The sequence below is a fragment of the Colletes latitarsis genome, chromosome 9, assembly GCF_051014445.1.
Source record: "Colletes latitarsis isolate SP2378_abdomen chromosome 9, iyColLati1, whole genome shotgun sequence".
Taxonomy (NCBI): domain Eukaryota; kingdom Metazoa; phylum Arthropoda; class Insecta; order Hymenoptera; family Colletidae; genus Colletes; species Colletes latitarsis.
Genome location: NC_135142.1, coordinates 17,304,251 through 17,325,792, shown reverse-complemented (window position 1 = coordinate 17,325,792; position 21,542 = coordinate 17,304,251). Strand labels below are relative to the sequence as shown.

The 21,542-nt window shown below is 35.3% G+C and overlaps 1 protein-coding gene across 3 annotated transcripts in view; it reads left to right on the top strand.

Moving 5' to 3' along the window:
• LOC143345741 (mannosyl-oligosaccharide 1,2-alpha-mannosidase IA-like) overlaps nt 1–21,542 on the top strand; it is an 831,836-nt gene that overhangs the window by 685,488 nt on the left and 124,806 nt on the right. The gene's annotated exons all lie outside the window — the stretch shown is intronic.

Sequence of the window (21,542 nt, the reverse complement as noted above, 5' to 3'; positions counted from 1 at the left end):
CGAACCGAGGGTAAAAGCGATCTAGAAACGTGCCAAATAATGAGCCAAAAATTGATATGTACTATAATGAATCACGATCGATTGATATAATAAATACGTTTTGAAATGCAACTGTGTTATTATCGACAAATTCGAAGTAGATTGACAGGTAAACTGTCAAGAATAATGAAGTGGAGTCAGAAATTTGAACATTTCTACATGTCAAGTAGAAAAACAAAACTTTTTCATTTAGTAAACTCATAAATAGATAAATTTCGTAGCTTACGCAGGAAATTGTATACATATAGGTTCATGTTATAGTGTGGTAATTAAGCGTACACTTCGTGTCAAAATGGCAATAAAAGTAGATTAAAATTAACATACCGTTCCGTAAAAGACCTTATTTATACATTTCTACGTATTTCTTCTTTCGAAAGTGATTTCTTAGAACATTTGCCCATATACTCACCGCATTTTAGAATGCGGCACCATTACTTTACCTATTGCACCAACATGACATTGATTTATTCACCGCGAACCATCTAAATTAATACTGAGAATCAACGCGGCAAATAAAAATTTTACACCCTCTTACTGGAAAAATTGAATGAAATATGAAAACATTTTGTGTCGCAGTTTTATATTTGTTTTCATCTTTCTCAAAGAACCGCGACGGGTAGTCATTATATCGATCCACTCCGAGCGGATATGTACATAATTTGTAGGAATTGTTAATGCATTTCTATGGGCAAGTGACGCCTCGGAAATTCAAGACAAAATAACGTGAATAAAATATGATACCGAGGTGTAGTCGGAGGATGGACCTTGTTTTACGCTCAGACGTTCTTCGGCATTGGATGGGGAGATGGAGGTATTTCAAAGACATTATTCTACCTATTATACCTTATTATGCATGGCTGGCCTATGGCCTTTTGACGACTCGATCCTTGTAATGATTCGAAGGACGACTTTCGCTCTTATTATGTTGTGTTGTGTAATACTCCAGGTGATAAATGTCTATTTATTTTTATTAGAGATTATAATTAGAAATTAATTAACTATACAACTTTTAGTTCACGGTTCTATCGGCGTCTGAGTTTTCGGTGAATAACCTGGTAATGACACTCACGTTTGGCTGTCCTTTGTCGTTGTTCTTTATTCGATACGTTGGTTTTATCTTTAGTTTTCCATTTGTAAGTAATTAATCCTCGAAATGGATTTCTTTTTAGATTTTACAGCATGGTAGAGCTCGTTGAGCGTGTATAGATTTATGATTTAATGTTGCTAGTCAGTTATTCAAAAGTCAGAGAAGGTGCATCGAAATTGTTTTTGAACGAAATATACGATTAGGTTTATAAGAAAAGATCTATAGTACTGTTAACTCCGCCTTGGGTTCGCGGAGTCGTTTATTTATCAAATCAATTAATTTCGATTTACAATGACAATTTATTCAACAAACAATAAAATTAATACCAATACTGAACATTTAACAATTACCGAGAAATGTTATTATTGCGGTCTGATCACTTGTAAGGTGATATAATTAACAATGTCCAAATTGTTCCACTGAAGAACACAACGAATTCTGGTTCTGATCCTGTGTCCCGACTCAAAAGAAAGTCTCCAGATCACCCTCTTCGCGCCTCCTTGGAGGCGTCGAAGCTCTTGTCCTGCCCAATCCGAACTTTGGACAGTTTTTGGATTGTGCAACGCCCACAGCCTATTTTGTTTCATCCTGCAAATCAAAATCTGCAGGATGTTCCACAATCCCTGGGTTAATTTATGACTCTTTATTCTTATGGTCCTGGTGACTGTCCTAAGGTCCTGGTGATCAACACGTGAGGGTTACCGTTACGTCAATTGCCGTCGAGGGTCTAACCGGGGACCGTTTCCACCTGTCTCGAAAACTGAAACCGGCTCTGACTAGGCGTAGTCCTTTAGAAATTACATGCAGTTCGCGAGAAATTGTGACTTCTTCAAGAGTGGCATTGTTCAATGTCGACAACAGCGGAAACCCTTCACGTGGCGGCAACAAGTACACTTCATTTTAAAGCTAAATATTTCGTTCTGAAGCTACTTTCACAGATCTTCTCTCTTTACGAATAATATGCTCGCTGATCAAGCTTTTTTATACCGCAGAATTTGAAAAAAGATCGATTTCTTATCGAATATCCGAAACTTCTAACTACGAACAGAATGCATCGCAGAACTAATTTCCATATTTTCTTCTCTTACCGTAGTTAAGATTACTCTATGATAATATACGGGCCGATTACAGTACTTTGCGAAATCCGACCGAAGTGGAGATACTAATGAAACATATTGCTGCCTCAAGGCGTGTAATCATGATATTTTGCGGTAAGACGTTCAACAAATATGTTTCCTGTGATAATTGAGAAGAGTACGACACTATCACTTGAATTCCTATTTTCGTGTGTGTCTGTTACTATTCGACAGTCCTATCACGTTGGGATATTGATAATTCGTTCCTCTTTTAACTTGATATTAAACGAACTTTACCCAGAGATTATGACACGCACTATTGCGGCGTAAATTATAGTGTAAGGGGTTAATGTGTCCAAGCATAAGGCATGTTTCTTTAGAAATCTATGTAGAAAGATCGCACTTGGTGTCCTGCCGTAATAATATGTTTATAAGATCAATATTTGTGTCGAGGATTATCGATACACAACCACAAAGTTTTCGTTAATCAAATGATCAACTGAGTAATTAGGAAAATTAGGTGCTTAAGCATACTGACTTCGATATGTTTCAATACTTGCCTCTATTTTCTGACAGTGTATCCTGTCCTGGCTATTACTTTACGATTTGTCGAAAAGTACCTTTGATCCTACAGTATTTTCTTGTTCTGATACTACTCTGTATTTTATAGAATCCCTCGATGTGGATTATCGTGGTAGAGGATCGTCGATTATAACGGCAAGATACATTCCGGTATTAGTATATTGTTAGACCACGTATGCTTCAACCTGGAATGACAGCAGAAATGAACAAATTTAGAGCAATATGGCAAGGAGAAAAAAGGTAAATTATTTTTGGTTGAAAGAGAAAATCAGGTGAAGGATGTTTTAATCGACGTTTCAAGTTATAGTGAATGAAAACCTTTTAAGATTTCTAGATGTGTACTTGTTTTAAGAAATTATTTTCTCATTTTTATACATGAACTATACGTATAATTATTCGCGCGCGCGCGCGTGTGTGTGTGTGTATGTGAGTGTAAATGTATGTAACCATACAGTACAATTAATAAAATTAGAATGAGAAAATTACTTAACAATTTATGTCTTCCTATAATATTAGGTCGCTTCATAAATTCGTCCCGAGATTTGTGTTAAACGGATAAACATTATTCTATTAATCTTTCTCTATTATGATTTGTTGGTCAGTTTAGCCGATAATATTTTGTAAAGTTTAAATTCAACATAATGTGTAAAACGCAAGCAATATTTCCTGCGACAAATGTTAAATAAAAATTAGAATTTGAATAACAGAATATAAATACCTTTGAAATTAAAGAAAGTCTAACTGAAAATTATTTAATAATTCAATTTCAAAATAAATATAAAAGGCAGCATAGATTATTTGTCTTTTGTATCCATCAGATAGAAAATAGAGCGGCCTTTAAAATGTGTGTTCATTCCAGTCGATAGCTTAATTAGGTCCGGAGATATAAGGCATCGAAGTATTTGTTTACGTTTTATTGTTTACGTCGCAAGGTCAATGAACTTTGACTACGTCCTTCGTATGGTCGTTAATCGTACATGCTCGTACTAAATAGTAAATACTACGTCATTCACGCGCGCGCGAGAGAGAGTGAAGGGGGGGGGGGGCGACGCGTTAGTCGGAGACAGAGATAGTGAAATGTATAAATATTACTGCTTCGCTTATATTACGATATCTTCGAAATGAAAAATCGAAGCGATATAAAACGATAACCCTTTTAAAGGGGAAGCTTACCGCTTCTAACGGTGCTTCAATTATAGAGCAAGCATGAGTAATTTCAGATTTGTATGTGTGTAAAATTTGTGTATTTTTAATAGGTAGACCGTCTCATCGTCAATTCGGGAAAGTCGAACGGCACGAATTTATGGGATGACCTAATATTTTAGCATAAGTAGAAACTTCGATTAAATCATCATTTTGATTGCTCTCACGTGGAATTTCTCTTTTCTTCCACCGCCATATTGCTTTAAATATTCGCGTTATGAAGCAAAACTATGACCGTGTATTAATTTGAAACATCTGAAGAATACTTTAAACGAATCTGGCTTATATCTAGAATCCTCAAATGTCGAACATTACAAATGCACTCATACTTCTTTATACAGATTCTTTTTACAACGATCTTTATTATTTTCATCAATATTATTTATTAGGTAATAAAAACCGTTATATCAAAAAGCGATATAAAGGGAGACCATGGAACGAGATAAGTGTGTGTATCTGATCTATCTCTCACTATAAAAATGTATCACGAACAAATTTCATGTATTTGTGTCATCCATAAGAATCATATTTAGATTGTACATATTCAATTATTGTCCTGAATTCTAGTTTTATCTACTATTGGATTCACTTGCCTCGTTATACTGATATCATGTCCAAAGCTGATTAATCTTATGATGCCTGCGAACAAAGCTCAACTTAACTATCTGACGGCCCTCGGAATTTTTGTTGAAGACAAGTATGTCGTTTTGGTATCCGCGCAGCTTCTATTGATATATATGTTGGGATTCTTGGTGGTAACATGTACCGAATCGACATTGGCTGTTGCCGCGTACTATGTATCTGGGATGTTTAAAATTACTAGGTACACATTCATATTATCGAAATATCAATTATTTGATGAACTATTCTCCAGAATTTCGTAATCTGTCTTCACTTCTCTAGTTATCGAATAGAAAATGCTGTCGACGAAGCAACCAAACAGATTGTTGCTTCGAAGCATAATGCAACGAGCCACAATGGCATACGCGAAGCTATGAAGATACATAGGAAGTGTATTAAGTTGGTAAAATTCATTTAAAGTTTCTTGAAATATTTTTCATCGTAAATTTTAATTAATGCTGGACGCTTTCTTGTCTCATGCATACTGTTTGACAACCTGTGGAATCGTTGTAACATGTACGTGGTCGCAGCATTGTCGACGAATTAGTAAATGGGACGACGACAGCCTATTTAATAGCGATTCTAGTTGTTGTAGTATCCTTCGCATTAAGCTTATATCGTGTAAGTAATGTTATTAACAGACTAATAAGCAGAGTTGAGCAAACTTTATTTCAAAATTCCGACACAAATTCTTAATAAATTTAGAATAAGTTACAGTTGTTGTTCGTTAGTCGAGAACAAAGCTTACTCAACTCTTCTTGTAACAATAATTTCTTTCAGAATATTTTCCAACACTAAAGTACTCGTGTCAGTTTATATGCATTAATTGAGCTTGAATAACTTGGCACTTTACAATTTATATACCTGATATTCTCTTCAATATTCATATTCCGCTAAATTCTTTAGAAACATTGAACGTATTTTTTATGAAATCTTTTCATTGTGTGGCAGCTTTGTTTTACGGTCTTGGAGACGAATCACCCGGGGGATATTCTGGTTGCTATCGTGTTTGTTGTCGTCCAACTCGTAATCATGTTCTTGAATAATCATAGTGGACAAAAATTCATAGACGACAGCGTGGGTGTTTTTTACACTACGTGAGTTTGCATTCCATTTAATTGTCGTTTGCCTCGTAACGCGTCTTTCCAGTTATGGAGTAAATAAGAAAATATCGATTGTTTAACAAAATAGATACAACACGCCATGGTATCGGACCCCAGTGAGTATGCAGAAACTGGTTTTATTCATCATGCAAAGAAGCGTGATCGCATGCGAGTGTAGTCTTTCCGGTTTATTTGCTCCTTGCTACATGGGCTTTTCGACGGTAATTTTGTTAGCTATACCACATACAAGTGCGTCTACAGACCGAGAGTTGTTTAAATTTTATTCACGAATAACGAATACAATTTATGAATTCGTTCGTAGACTAGACGAACGAATATAAAATTTGTATTAATTATTCATGAATAAAATTTGCCTGACTCTGTTACCGGACGAAATTCCACAATGAAACCATTTGTATTTCAGATGATGAGTTCATCATTCTCCTACTTTACTGTAATATATTCAATTAAATAATAATGGCACACAGAGTCATCTACACTTACAATGAAAAACTCCTAATAGAAAATAAAACATCTCTTGTTGTTACAAAATCATGTAATATGACAGATTCATTAGCACAAGAGAAACAACGAAATAAGAACATGTACATTTTCAGTTCAAATCTGTTGAAATTATTCTTCGAACGTTTCTAACGAGTACTGATTATGGTCAAATAGTTAAATATATGGTTAACGTAAACGAAAATGAACCTAAAGGAGCCTTCTCTCAATTCCAAAAAAACGAGATAAATGTCAGTCATCAAATATGTGCACGCGCGCACGTGTGTGTGTATATTGATAAATACGTAATCGCTCAAGTTACACATTTTCCGAATTTACACGAACCGTTTTTATTTCTGTAGCCTTAATCGGACAATATCACTACGGGCAGTTCCCTTGTAAAGTATATTATTTTTTTCTTCTTGGATTCGTATACGTAAAAACACTTTACATCAGAATAAAATATCAGAAGTTATTAAAAACAATGTTTGGACACGATATCGAAGAATTTATCAATTACTTCATCGAAACATGATGCAAATGTACAATTAGAAAATGTAAAAATGAAAGAATTAATCAACGTAACACGATGAATAGGTGAAAATAAAATATTATTGTTACTAAAATTAGGCACAGTTCTGTTGGAGACGAATAGTTCTTTAAACACGTTACTACCTTTTAGTGAACAGAAATGATGTTCCCCTATAATGAAGATGAAATGCCGATAGAAATATAATGTACATAAACGTTACGTTGAGATGAACCATGTCGAGATTTTGACAGATCTTTTCTTCCAAAAGAAAGTTCTCAGAACGTTCACATCAGGTCAGAGAATAAGACACGATCTACACAAACACTTTATAACGAATTTTGTTTCATAGCGTCTTGCTACCACTATCAAGTACTATGTATGTACTACAACACCATTTCTACGTGAATTACGAAAAGTAACAGGGTTCATTTTTCTTACGAAGACTAATACATTAGACTTTAGGACCACGAAACGTAACACGTTACATATTTCACTCCTTGCCGCAAAGAATGTTACATTAAATAAATTAATAGAATAGGTTACTTGACATTATAATATTGTAAAAATAAAGTAATAAGTTCCATGAACTAAAATAAATTTTTTAATAAAATAAATGTAATTATAGACTAACATAAACAAATTCTTTAATGAATAACATCTTGATAAAATTCAATATATTCTCTTGGGATAATACCCAAACAAAACTTGCTAATCTTCGTAAGAAAACTGAAACGTGTTACTTTCCATAACGCACGTCGCTTTGTTATAACACGGCAACAAACATTAACGATCTTGTCGTTTGTTAATGTGCCATATGTTCTGCTGCCAGTTTACGACTGTTCGAGAAAACGTCGAGCATTGGCATGTATGTCCGTTCCGTACGATGACCGTATTGATACTGAAAATCAATGTTCGGAACGAAAACGGCAAAATTTAGAAATAATGTATGCAGTGCGAAATCACAAGATGCTCAACGTGAACATAGTTTTCCAGATTTTTGAAAATTTAATAGTCGCATGCGTATTATTTCCACGAACCTATAATTCGAAGAAATGATAGCTTGTAGGAACGGTGTATTGATTTATGGAAAATTAGATACAAGAAAACGAAATTCTGAATAAAATATGATACCACGGGTAACTATAAAGGGTAGTTTTAGTTCGGTACTTAGATGTTCAGCCACGTCGGAAGGAAACATGGAAATATTTAAAAAACACAACAACATCTACTATTCTTTGCAGTGCATCGTAGGCCTGTGGCCTTTCAACATGTCGGCCTCTGATACCATTAAAAGAATAATGATTCTTACGATTCTACTGAGCTGCTTCGCGGTTCAGGTAATTAGAAGATACTTTATTTTAGTCTAATAGTAACTCAAATTTTGTTGCACCTTTGCACTATCGATTTTGTTCTTCGCAATTGCGATATACATGCTAACATTCATACTTTTTATTCCAATAAAAAACAACATATTCTTACAGTTGACGATGCTTTTAACGTCCGACTTATCGTTAAATCATATATTATCGACATTGACGATCGGATGTCCTATCATATTGTGCGCCGTACGATATCTTGGCATTATGTATAGTTTTCCACTTGTAAGTCATCAAGGACGACACGGATCATTCGTAGCTCCCGAAATTAATATCTTTGCCAACTTTCCAGAATAACTGAGCTTCGTAGTGCATATCATTTTTCTCGTTCACTTTTGTTAACCAGGTATTTTAGAATACAAGAGAAAATGTCGAAACCATTTAGGACTCTGTGTCTTAAGATCGTCTGACGAATTAAAATATAACAAGTGTTGTCGTGTACGTCGTGTCAGTCTGATGTGGTTGTCGATTTAGGTCGCGACGAATAAATGTATAAGTTGATTAAGGTGTTCAACGACTGATCTTCTCCGGGTTTGCTTCGGTGTATATTATTCGTAACTTCGGTTTCGATATGAGAATTATATGTGATTTTTTTATACATAGTACGCCGGCTAATCAGAAAATTCTTTCCTTTGGATTGGCGCGCTGCTACTCCTGAGAATTTGCATTCAGTGATTCCAGGTATCTCGAAAAACTTGACCTAGCGGTCCGAGCCCGGTCGCGCGGTCGCTCGACATTGCTAAAGCCGTACACCAATGACTTGCCCAAATTGCCGGTCTCATAAACATCTAAATTGAATATTTTCACGATGCAACAAGTGTGATACGAATGTGTAATACCATCCTGGAAAAGCAGATTAAAGTCAAAGACGGAAAATTTTTATTTTTTATTTGGAAATACAAAGTCAGTACTTTCGTACGCACTATGAAGATCCTTCGTTCCGTAGAATTTGTAGGAATATTCATTTCGTAAACTGATATAATTACAGCAATTAAGGAGAATTGCTAAAATTTTACGTTTTTATGTCTGACTGTAGTTGAGACATGTGTATCAAACCATGCAAAACGATTACGACTTGCTGAGTAAATCTGAACTGGAGATTCTTTTGAAGTACATAAATCTGTCAAGGATCTCAGTTCTGATCTTCTTACGTAAGACATTTAATAAACATGTATAGTCCGGCCCACGATATAGCGAGGTCGTAACTCGAGTAGGTGTCAATGTTTTCACGTTTCAACTCCCGGAACAAGTGAATTGACTGAAATATGAGCAGCTAAGGGCCTTAGACCATGGTCAAGGCCGTACGAAAAAATGTTTTATGCAGTGTCGCCATTTTTAGAAATCCACTTTTGGAGGTATCGTAACAGGTAAAAGTTTTACTTAAGTCTTTAATATCTTAATTTACCTGCTTATAATATATGCATGTAGAAAATGAAAAAAGGTAGTGCAGTTACGGCCATACAAAGGCATTCAAAAAGGCACCCTCAAGCAAGATGTCATGTACGGCCCTAAGTGCCGCAGCAGTAGTTGGCCCCAACCCTCTAGAGTTTAGTTTATGACCTCGCTATATCGTGGCCCGGACTATATCTATCTATATTTCCAGTTAATCACGACATCACGAATCGTTTTCATTATTTCGTTTTTGTTGTTTCGTCGTTCTAACCTGTTAAGCTATTAGCAAATTTTTGTCATTACTTCTAATGTTGAAATAAGCACCTAACTGTTGCTTACTCGATAATTTCTCTTCGTTGTAGGAATGACTTGTTTCGGAGTTTTTGGTACTTTTACAGTAATGTCGATAGCGATGGTACCTAAAGTTTTAGATTATCGCAATGAAACTGCAAGCGAATACCTACAACATCTGGGATATATGAACATTCCTGACGAATATATCCTTTATGTAATTTTGCTTACCACCGTGACATTTACGGTTGCATTATTAGCGATAACTTGTACTGAATCGACGCTTTCTGTTATTTCCATGTATACAGCCGGACTGTTTAAAATTACTTGGTACTCATTTTCATTAGCGGAACATTACTTGATCGAGGAACGATTTTCTGGGATTTAATAATCTATCTCTATCTTTCTAGCCAACGGCTACGAATTATAATTGATAACGCGGGCAAACAAGTTACGGTTTTGAAGCAACACACCTCAGATCATAATAACTTTCCTGATGCTGTAGATGGACATACGAAAGCTATTAAGTTGGTAAAATTTATTTAAATTTCGTTGCAATATGTTTAATTCGTGCTTTTATTGTTGATCATACCTTGTTCTTTCGTGTATATTGTTTGTCAATCTATCATATATAGTATATTCGCTTTATAACATGTCCGTCTAAACAGCATCATTGGAGATGTAGTAGCGGCGGTGATGTTGCCCTATTTAATAGCGATTCTACTAGTTGTACTCTCGTTCGCTTTAAATCTATATCGTGTAAGTATCATTATGAAACACTAGTTAATAACGATATTTCTCCTAGGATATTTTCCGATCTAATAATTTATTTATACGCTGGCATGACCCAGAAAGATACACATTATTATGAAATTCTGTTTATTATTATTTTTCGATTAATTGTTTAGAAGATTTTACATACATTTTGACAGGCTTCTGTAGTGTTCTCGGAAATGAATGATCCAGTGGAAATGCTCATTAGCATCACTTTAGTTTTAGTCCAGTTAATAATCATGTTCATAAATAATTATAGTGGACAAACTATGATAAACTGCAGTGTGGATGTCTTTTATGATACGTGAGTTTACATTTTCTTTCAATGTTTTGTACAATTTTTTGTATGTTTTGTATGTTTTAACTTTTGAAAGTCGTCACTCGTTTAATTTAACAATTTACGAAATTGTAAATGCAAATCACAAATTACTCCACTGATACTATTTAACAATATAGATACGACAGTATGTGGTATAGTACTCCTGTGGATGTCCAGAAGAGTCTTTTAATGATATTATGTAGAAGTAGGCACGAATGTGAATTTAGTCTTGCCGGTTTATTTACTCCATCTTTCAGTGGCTTTTCGACGGTAATTTTGTTTCGTCTTTCCAACCAAAATTGCCTAGTCTTAAATGCTACATTAAAAGTTTTTGTTTTTCAGATGATGAGTTCTTCTTTTTCATATTTTACTGTTATATATTCTATGAAATAGCAGTGCTCCTGACAGTGTTTAGCATAAATTAATGGCACTATGATGTATACTTCTTCAGGTAACGTATTAGTGGCATTACCAACATACAGTGTCATTTGGGATTATTGGTGGTTTAATAAATTTGATCCTACCGATAAGCCCTTATTTCTGAAGAAGAGTATATGTATAAGAGACATTGTCAGTTACAATATCCGAATAGGCATGGGGACCATAGGCTTCTCTCTTAGACCAAAATGACACTAAATTCGTCAGAAAAATCCTTGATAGATTTTTGTCCAGGTTACTTATTTATCTATGTTCGCTTCAGTTAAATATTTACGTCCCACTTTATTTATTTGTACGCGTCAATTGAAAGCTAGCCCCCGCGATGCAATGTAAAGAAGTTTCCTCTGTGTGTATGAAGTGTAGCGGCCATTGTGTTACCACTACGCCCTTGCCATGGTATGAGTGGAATGGAATGAACTAAATGGATAAATTTAAGCTTTCTATATTTTCATTTTCCCAGGGTCTCGTGCAAGCCTGGTCGTCCTGTTAAACACTTGGCGACTAGAGCCGTGCGAGGCGCCTGTTTTCCTTCAAGGTTTCACCCGGGCCACTGACCACCCCGATCCGGACCCGGCAAGCCTCTTGACTTTTATGACTCTCTTTCGCTGTAGCCAAACTTTCCCTACGATAAGTATTTTCCAGTTTCGTTTATCCGTCTTTCTGTTCTGTCTCTTTTTCTCTCCCTTTACTATTAGGTTAAGGAAATGTATATTTTGAGAAGGGGCCGCAGGAACGATGCTCAGTCGGTTAGCGACGTTGTTGCATAGTGCTGTCTGTAACAGACGTCGTGTTAGGCTGCGTCTCCACTGTGTCGGCACGGCCGGGCTATGGCACTATTATACACGTCTACGTGGCAAAACCATTTCTTTCTCATTCGATCAATAGTGAAACGCAAAATCTACTTCGTAAACGATGCTGATTTTCCTCATTATAACAATTTTTTTATTGAATAAAAAATTAAGATCACCATAATTTTTTTAGTAAAATTGTATTGTTTGTTTTTTTTTCATAAATCGATCCATCTTTGAATTCTCTTGGAAAAAATATTAGAGGCTTTAGGTTGAAAATTGAATAGTTTAGGAGTTATTAGTTTAATCCCGAACTCCCATATACAGGGTATTCGGCCACCCCTGGGAAAAATTTTATTGGGAGATTCTAGAGGTTAAAATAAGTCGAAAATCAAGAATACCAATTTGTTGATGGAGGCTTCGTTAAAAAGTTATTAACGTTTAAAGTTCCGCCCATACTGAATTTTTTTCTCGAAAATGCGCAAGATTTGGAGGGTATGTCTATTCACCAAAGATGATTGTAATTGACCCTTGCAATCAACAATAATTTTTTTTAAACGATTTGAAATTTTTTAATTTAATTTTTTAATAACTTTTTAACGAAGCCTCAGTCAAGAACTTGATATTCTTGATTTTCGTCTTATTTTGGTCTCCAGAATCTCCCTTTAAAATTTTTCCCAGTGGTGGCCGAACACCCTATACATATAGTCCGGGCTACGATATAGCGAGTTCGAAAGGATGTCAATGTTTACATGTTTCAGCTCCCGGAACAAGTGAATTGACAGAAATACGAGTAGCTAAGGTCCTTATACTATGATCCAGACTTAATTTGGTCAGGTCAGAAATTAATTTGTTTTTAAACTTAAGCAACTACAATTTCTTGTCGGTTAGATACTGATTAACTTCAATAGGAAACATTTTTTTGTCAGATCATCGAAAGGGGCTGGAAAATCATGGGGACTAGTTCATATGCCTCACCCTGTATAATGCTGACTCTGATTCAGATGTAGGCATAATATAATATATAATTGATTTAAAAAATATATTTAATGAAAAAATTCAAATAAGTTTTAATTTGTTATTCTTTAACCCTATATTCTATGTACTCCAGTGATTAATTCGATTTTTGCAAGCATTCTCGATAAACAGACAAAAAAATTTTGCAATAAAGGGGACTCAGTAATCATGTGACAACAAATGGTAAACCAAAAAATTGGCAAAAATCTTTCTTTTCAATAAAAAATTACGATCACCTTAATTTTTGTAATAAAATTGTATCTTTATATCTCGATGATGGTTTTGGAATGAAATTGACATGAAACTCTGTACGTTGAAGACTCAACAGACTGCTTGACTGATGCACTCTGCATTTTTTTGTTTGTTTTTTGGGAATACAGCAGCAACCAAAGTTAATTGCCGGTCTTGGCACGATCTCTTTTGATGGTTACCGACATTGTGCCGATCGACTCGTCGGCATGCCATTCGGCTTTTCAAACCATGCTATCCGAGATGATGCAGGTCTTTAGAATGTTTGGCTTTGCCGAGAAGTACTTACGGTGTCGATCAGGCGTGCTAGATGACAAATACCGACGCAGTGGAGACGCAATTTTCGATAGTGCCGAACGCCAAAAGCCGATTCACAAGGAACCTTCGCGAACGGTCCGGCTTCATACACTTATAAAGCAGCCAAAAATAATCGACACGTATTTTTTTTTAGCTGCGGTAACTCGAGTTTAAGGGGTGAAACCACCCCTTGAAGTTTTGACTCGAAACGGCTATCTCGAAAAAGGAAAGATATACGAAAAAATTGTTAATGGGCGAGGTTAATGGTTTCTTATGTACAATAACATGGTTTTAAAAAGTTTGACAAAATACAATTTGTTTATAACAAAAAAAATTTATTAACTTAATTTTTCATTTTATTGAAATTTTCATAATGACAAAAAATGACGAGCATTTTATTCCAAATCCATTGGTATGTAACATTTTAAAATTGCCTCTTACAGTTTTGCAGATTTTGATGATTTACATCTTGCGCGTACATTCGCTATGGTAGTACCCGTTCTAACTTTGATTTTAATGAAGCACTGTAGGCTTGCACTAAATTATACAATATAATTTTAAACATAAATTTTAAATTTTAAACCGAAAATAATTTTTCCAGAACGATTTGAAGTTTTTTAATTTCGTCTAAAAATTTCAGTAACTACTCGAATTTTTATCTCGAAAGTGCGCAGGATTTCAGGGGTATGTGTATCCACCAAAAATGATTGTAATTGAGCCCCGCAATCAAAAATAATTTTTTCAGAATGATTTGAAATTTTTTAATTTAATTTTGTTAACTTTTTAACGAAGCCTCCATCAACAAATTAGTATTCTTGATTTCCGTCTTATTTTGGCCTTTAGAATCTCCCATTTAAATTTTTCCCACGGGTGGCCGAATACCCTGTATAGATGAAAAATCAAATGCATTCCAGAATCCTGTTGAGGACTGCTATTCCGTTAAAAATGAACCAAGATGCCATATTTGTGGTAACGTGGCAATAATTAAATTCGCATGGTGTAAGAAATTTTTATGTTTCAAACATTTTTTCGACGAGTACCACTATTATCGAAACTACATAGAGTAATTGCTATACACACTGTATGTACTTATAATTTATAAATCGCTCCACCTTTGCCACGATGTCATAAGTGGGTAATAAAAACAATTAATCTTTTCATTGCTGTTAGGAAACTTGTTACTGTTATTGTTACTTGTTACTGTATAATTTAGTGCAAACCTACAGTGCTTCATTAAAATCAAAGTTAGAACAGCTACTACTATAGTGGATGTGCGCGCAAGATGTAAATCATCAAAATCTGCGAAACTGTAAGAGGCAATTTTAAAATGTTACATATCAATAGATTTGGAATAAAATGCTCGTCATTTTTTGTCATTATGAAAATTTCAATAAAATGAAAAATTAAGTTAATAAATTTTTTTTTGTTATAAACAAATTGTATTTTGTTAAACTTTTTAAAACCATGTTATTGTACATAAGAAACCATTAACTTCGCCCATTAACAATTTTTTCGTATATCTTTCCTTTTTCGAGATAGCCGTTTCGAGTCAAACTTCAAGGGATGGTTTCACCCCTTAAACTCGAGTTACCGCAGCTAAAAAAAAATACGTGTCGATTATTTTTGGCTGCTTTATAAGTGCACGAAATTTCATCAAAATCGAAGCTGGACCGTTCGCGAAGATTCCTTGTCAGTGGAGACACGGCTTTACGTAGTTCAATCTGTTAAGACGCGTTCACGATCAGTCTAGTAAAGACGTTGTTGCTCAGTTCGTAAAAGATGTTATCTTCGACTCAGTTTGGTAAAGACGTAGTCGCGTCTATTAAATAACATTAACCTACGTGTTGCTACGTACCCACACCCGTCCGAATAAACAGTTAAATAATTGTGGGGTAGATCATGTAGTTGTTACTTCAATCGCCAGCCCCCTCGCAGTTATGCTAAAAGAACATAGGAATATAACGAATCTTAATTTATGTCGCTGTAATATTAACCATTTTATAGTAGAATATTTATTCAGTACAATTATGTTCGAAGCATTCGTCTGTGCGATTTCAACGATGGTGTTGTGACGCGCGATATGCGGTAAATCTAATTACGGTCTATCGTCGGACTCGTCTCTTCCGAAATAAGTTAATAATTCCGAACGGAGGAATAAAGAGGTTTGTGAGCGACATTTTTAATTTTAACTGTTTATTTACACACGTAATTAATGGAGAGGTAATACACACGGTGTTGTATTTGATCGAAGATATGACAGAGTTCCAGCGCGATTGATTAGGGTTTAGAGGGAAGTGATGTTGGTGGCGGACTAGTACCAAGTGTTCGTTCTTTGGTTGCGATGTGTTAAGGAAAACTCCGACGCCGTCTCCTCCCTTCCAGACATCCTCAGATTCGTTTGGAAGGGGGTACGTGTCGCTCGAGAACGTTGGAGAAAGCTTGCCATTTTTGGTCGGCTACATGTCAACTTTCTTTAGGGTTGCAGTTAGGGAAGCTTATGATAGGGCTGTGTGCAGATGTGCATTTCGATCGTGCACGTGGTCAAGGAATTTTGTGCCCTACCATAAACCTCGTCTAAAAATGAGAGCAGACGATAGGCTGCTTCAGCGCGCAACAGATGATATTACAAAGGTATAACAGCGTACAACACGTTATGGTTTTATAATGAAAATGAATAACTCGTACGTTTTCAGGTGTTGTTAGGTTTTTTTTTATACAATTTTATATAAAAGTTGAAACTGATAACTGATAAGATACCAGTAATAATATGATGGTAATTGCTGTATTTCCTTACGATAAATCCAAATGAGATTTTTAAGTTTCTTTACTGTTCCGACAACATTTCAGTTTTGATTCAATGATTATGCAGTACAAGAGTCGTCAAAGGCATCAGCATATACCTTTCGGTGCGTAATGCAAAAAGTAATCATAGGACTGTTTGTTCCGTGAAATCGACTAATATAGTCAATCTACTGTTATCTATTATTACTTTCTTGCCGAATTTACTATTCACCCGTTTCAAATATTCGCGACAGGCAGCAATTTTCTCATCAAAGGCAACTGATAAAAATACATATATTTTCTGCAAATTATAGACTACTTTTATTATCAAGCGACGCGTCCGAAATTTCAAACAAAAGTACAATAAGGTAAATAAAATACGATGCCGAGGTGTAATCTGACGATGCTTTTGATATTGCGACCAGGGATCCCTTGGCGTTGATCGAAAAAGTGGAAGCTTTCCAAAGACAGTGCAGCACCAACTATTTCTTAATATTTGTTATTGGCACATAGCCTTAACAGCTCGAATTTCGTAGTCGTTATACTCAGCTGTGTTACAGATCAGGCGATATAAACATATGTAAATTGATTCTAGAAACTGGAACAATTTTGATATTACTGAAGGAATTAAAAAAAGTAACGTGTAAATTTGGAAAAAGTCTTGTTCGTTTCTCGCTTTTTAAACAATTTATTAAGCCTCATACGACTGCCTCGCTATATTCAATACTTTGTGTCTTAACTAGAAAAGCATAGATTGGATTAATGATCGAAATAATCGTTCAGTCGAGTCAAAATACTCACACCATTTATTGCTAATATTTATTAATTTGAGCCGATTGAAAATTTATTTATAATAACTGTTGGGTACAGTAAGCATCGCCAGGAGGGGCTGCAAACGGTCTTGCCGTATGCCGAGGCAGTGATAGTTAATTCGCTGCACTGCGAGACACACGAGGCACGTGTTTATTATATGTATACATACTGTGGGGGCTTGTGGTGATCGTAGGATCTTCAAGCCTTTGGTGAGCTTGCACGTGAAGTGCCAACTTTACTCGAAGGACCAGCGTTGCACGTTGCGTGCTACCAAAGTTCCAATTACTCGTACGTCTGTTGTACGTCATTTGTACGACTGACCTTAGATTACAAAATGCGGCGGCTTAAATGTAACTTGAAGTGTCAGCCGCTAGCCAAACAGAAAATTTCCTTTCTCTGATTGGTGCTATGTTACTTCTGATTTTTGCACCCAAGACGGTGGTCGGCACGTCTCGGGTACCGGCGGAAAAACCCTGACCCAACGGTGATGTCAGGCCGTGCGGTCACTTACTTGATTAGTGTCATTAATGGCTTCAGCGCCTCATTGCCTTAAGGGCACTAACGAAATGGCTTTACAATCAAAATTTGTATTCTACGCTAAACACATATAGTGTATTCAGACACTGAATAAATGTTTCTAGGTGCGAACAATCGTGGTTGTTCGCAATCTGCACCTTCCCATTCCCGCGACAAACCTAACAATAACTTTCCTAAATTTCAGTTTATTCAAATATATTGTGACTTCTTAAGAAATGAGAAATAAGGTATTATAAAATTTCTTGAAAATTCTCGAAAGGGAACACTAATTCCAATTCATTAATTGCCAGATTTATTTTCGCGACATTTTTACAAAAGTTTATGGATTTTAGTTTTTCATCGTCACATAGAACGTGACAATTGATCGGTTAATGAAATTGTCAGGAAATAAATTACTTTATAATATACGCCCTTGTTACACTTTTGAGCGAGTTTAATAATTATGTCACAGATAAATACCTTTATAGTCACACTAAGTAAGTTTACTACTGTAGTAAACATTTTCAGTATTGAAAGTTAATTTTATGTCACAAATATTGCTGGTAATAGAAAACACCATGAATTGTATAATTAACACTGACGTATGTCTTTGAGAATGGCTTTATTAAGATTTTTACTGTCCGTAAGTATGACAAATATCGAACTATGATGAACTCTACACTATTCTGACTATTCCTCTAGTATCGTGTCATCATCTGTTCCGTGTACTGTCTGAAATTATTCTGTGAGACTGAGTATACTGAAAATTTTACAACCCCCGACGAAAAAATACGATCAATAATGGAAACTAGCAACAAACACGTATCCACTTATTATAACGGTAGCAATCAAATCGATCGGACGCACACGAAAGTCTGTAATTTCTTTCAGAATCTGCAGCGACTGTAATTCGCTACAGAAAATAATGCTTTGAATTAAATATGATACCGAGGTGTAGTCGGATGTTGATTTCAACTTTATTCTATAATGTTTCACGACATCGAAAGCGGTGATGGACGTATTCCATAGACAATACAAGACTTATTATTCGTTGTTGTGCCACACTGGCCAGTGGCCATTCAACAATTCAGTCTTTGCACAGATTCAAAGAACTTCTTTCGCTATCGTTATACTCAGCTGCATCATAGTTCACGTCACAGAAACTCATTTACTCTTACTTTACCAATAAGTCTGACTTTGTTTCACCTTTATATTATTAATTAATGTTCTTTGTAATCGCGAAACGCATGCGAATTTTTGTACCATTTATTCTAATGAGAAGTGATGGCATTCATTCAGTTTACAGCGCTTGCAACGTGCGAATTTTCGTTAAAGAAACTATTATTGACGTTAACGTTCGGCTGCCCTCTGATGTTGTATTTTGCACGATATCTTGGCCTTATGTATTCTTTTCCATCAGTAAGTCATTGAGGATTTCCTATTAATTTTGTAGAATGACAGAGCTTCGCAGTGTGTCTCGATTTCACGCCCAGTTCAATTAATTAGTTATTAGAAAATAAAAGAAAGTGATGTCGAAATCATTTCAAGCTGAAGTATTCGTCTAATAGATTTGTGTTGTATTAAAGTATTGTTAAACATAATTACGTGGTTCTTGCCCCTCAGTAATATAGTTGGTCATGAAATATTTCTCACGGCGAAATTAATTTTCCACCTTATCAAGTTTTTGCAATTATAAATGAATCGCATAAAAAAGCTTCGACTGAAGAAAGTCACAAATCTCGATGTTGATACAGTACGCAGTGTGCATATGTAACATCATTTACTTGTGTTTCTAAAATCAATTGCTTAATAGTTTGTACATAGTAGATGGACCATTTAATCCACTATTCTGCAAAAATAGGTGAAATAATTAGCGTAAATAATTTTAAGCTTTCCTTTCTAGTATCTAACCATAACGTGAGGTTGCTTTTGCACAATGGACATTCTCTTTTAACATCGAAAAATGTAAGATTATTTCTTTCAAACACTCGGTGAAGCTCTTTCTTTTCACAGAATTTCAAAGAATATCTATTTCACACCTTCGATAGCAACAAAATCATAAACCGATTAATTCATAACGATCAAATGGAATTACAACGATTTTAATGGTTTTTCTCTGGAACTGCAGTTGAGAATTGTCTATGAGAACATACGAAGCGATTGCAAGACGTTGAAAAATCCGATCGAACTGGAAATCCTATTGAAGTATATAGATGTTTCAAGGCGTATAATTCTAATCTTCTTCAGTAAGACATTGAGCAAGCATATGTATATCTATTTATACTTTAGGAAGACTACAAAACAAGCAGGGTTGATTTTCTTTATTTCGTGGTTGCTTCTTCACAATTGAAATGTGTTAACATATTAGGAAATTGTTTGTCTCTAATCTTGACAACGAAACAGTCACTTACAGCGAAAACGTTTCATGATAAAATTTCATACACATCGTTTCGTCAAAAATAATTTACTGAGAAAGTAGCATCAGTGTGGTCATTAATTTTAAACAAAAGTGACAGTGGTAACGAAATTGAACTGTGACTTTTAGTATTACGATTTAGCATTTTTTAGAACCTATCACTGTCCCGGATATTTAGCACATCACGTAAGCAATGCAGCTTTAATGAAGTGATTGTTTAACCGGTCGAAATGATCTTTTCCCTAATATTAATGTATTGATGTGTCGAGCTACTGTTTCGTCAATCACTTTTAATGCCTGATTATACGCGAGCCAATGTGACAGACGTTAAGATATAGAGTCCTATTACTTCTATTGAATAATAAAACAAAAGATGACCGCGTTACACATGTACTATCAATTATTTTTATAACAATATAAATCATAATTGTTGCGTCTCTCAATATCGCCAATTCATGCAAACAAATTTTTGGACGAAACAAACTGCCAATGCAACGTCGACTATATTGGCGCTCAAATAATCGGGCTCTTATATGCAAAATGTTGTAAATGTCCGCAATTCATTATTTCTATGAAATTGTATCACGAAAACTTGATTCGCGAATTTGTGTTTATGTTTCTATATGACTGTATTCAATAATTCTCCTCAATTCTAGGGATGTGTTGTTTCGGAATCTTTAGTACGGGTCTAGTATTGGCGTTCCCAATAGTACCCCAAGTTCTAGAGTTCCGCAACGAATCCCGATCAGAATATCTACAAATCTTGGGATTTATGATTACTGATGACAAATATGGTCTTTTTGTATCTTTACATATCACAGTTGCAAGTCTGATTGGATTATTAGTGATAGCGTGCACCGAATCGACAATCACTGTTGTCGCTTATTGTACATGTGGTCCGTTTAAAGTTGCTAGGTACACGTCTATATTAACGGAACACTACTTAGCAAAAGAACGATTTGCCGGAATTTAGTAATCTGTCTCTATCTTCTCAGTTATCGAATACGATGTGCAGTTGATAAAGCGATGAAACAGTTTAGAATTTCGAGACATCACGTCACGAGTTACGCTGGTATTCGCGAAGCTGTAGAACTACGTAGGAAAGCTATTATGTTGGTAAAATTCATTTAAATTTCGTTGCAATATGTTTTATTCTTTCTTCTATTATTCAATATACCTTGATTTTTCATGTTTATTATTTGTCAATCTACCATATGTGTATATATTCGCTTTATGACATATGCGTGAAAACAGCATCATAGAAGATGTAGTAGCGGCGATGATGTTGCCCTATTTAATAGCGATTCTACTAGTTGTACTCTCGTTCGCTT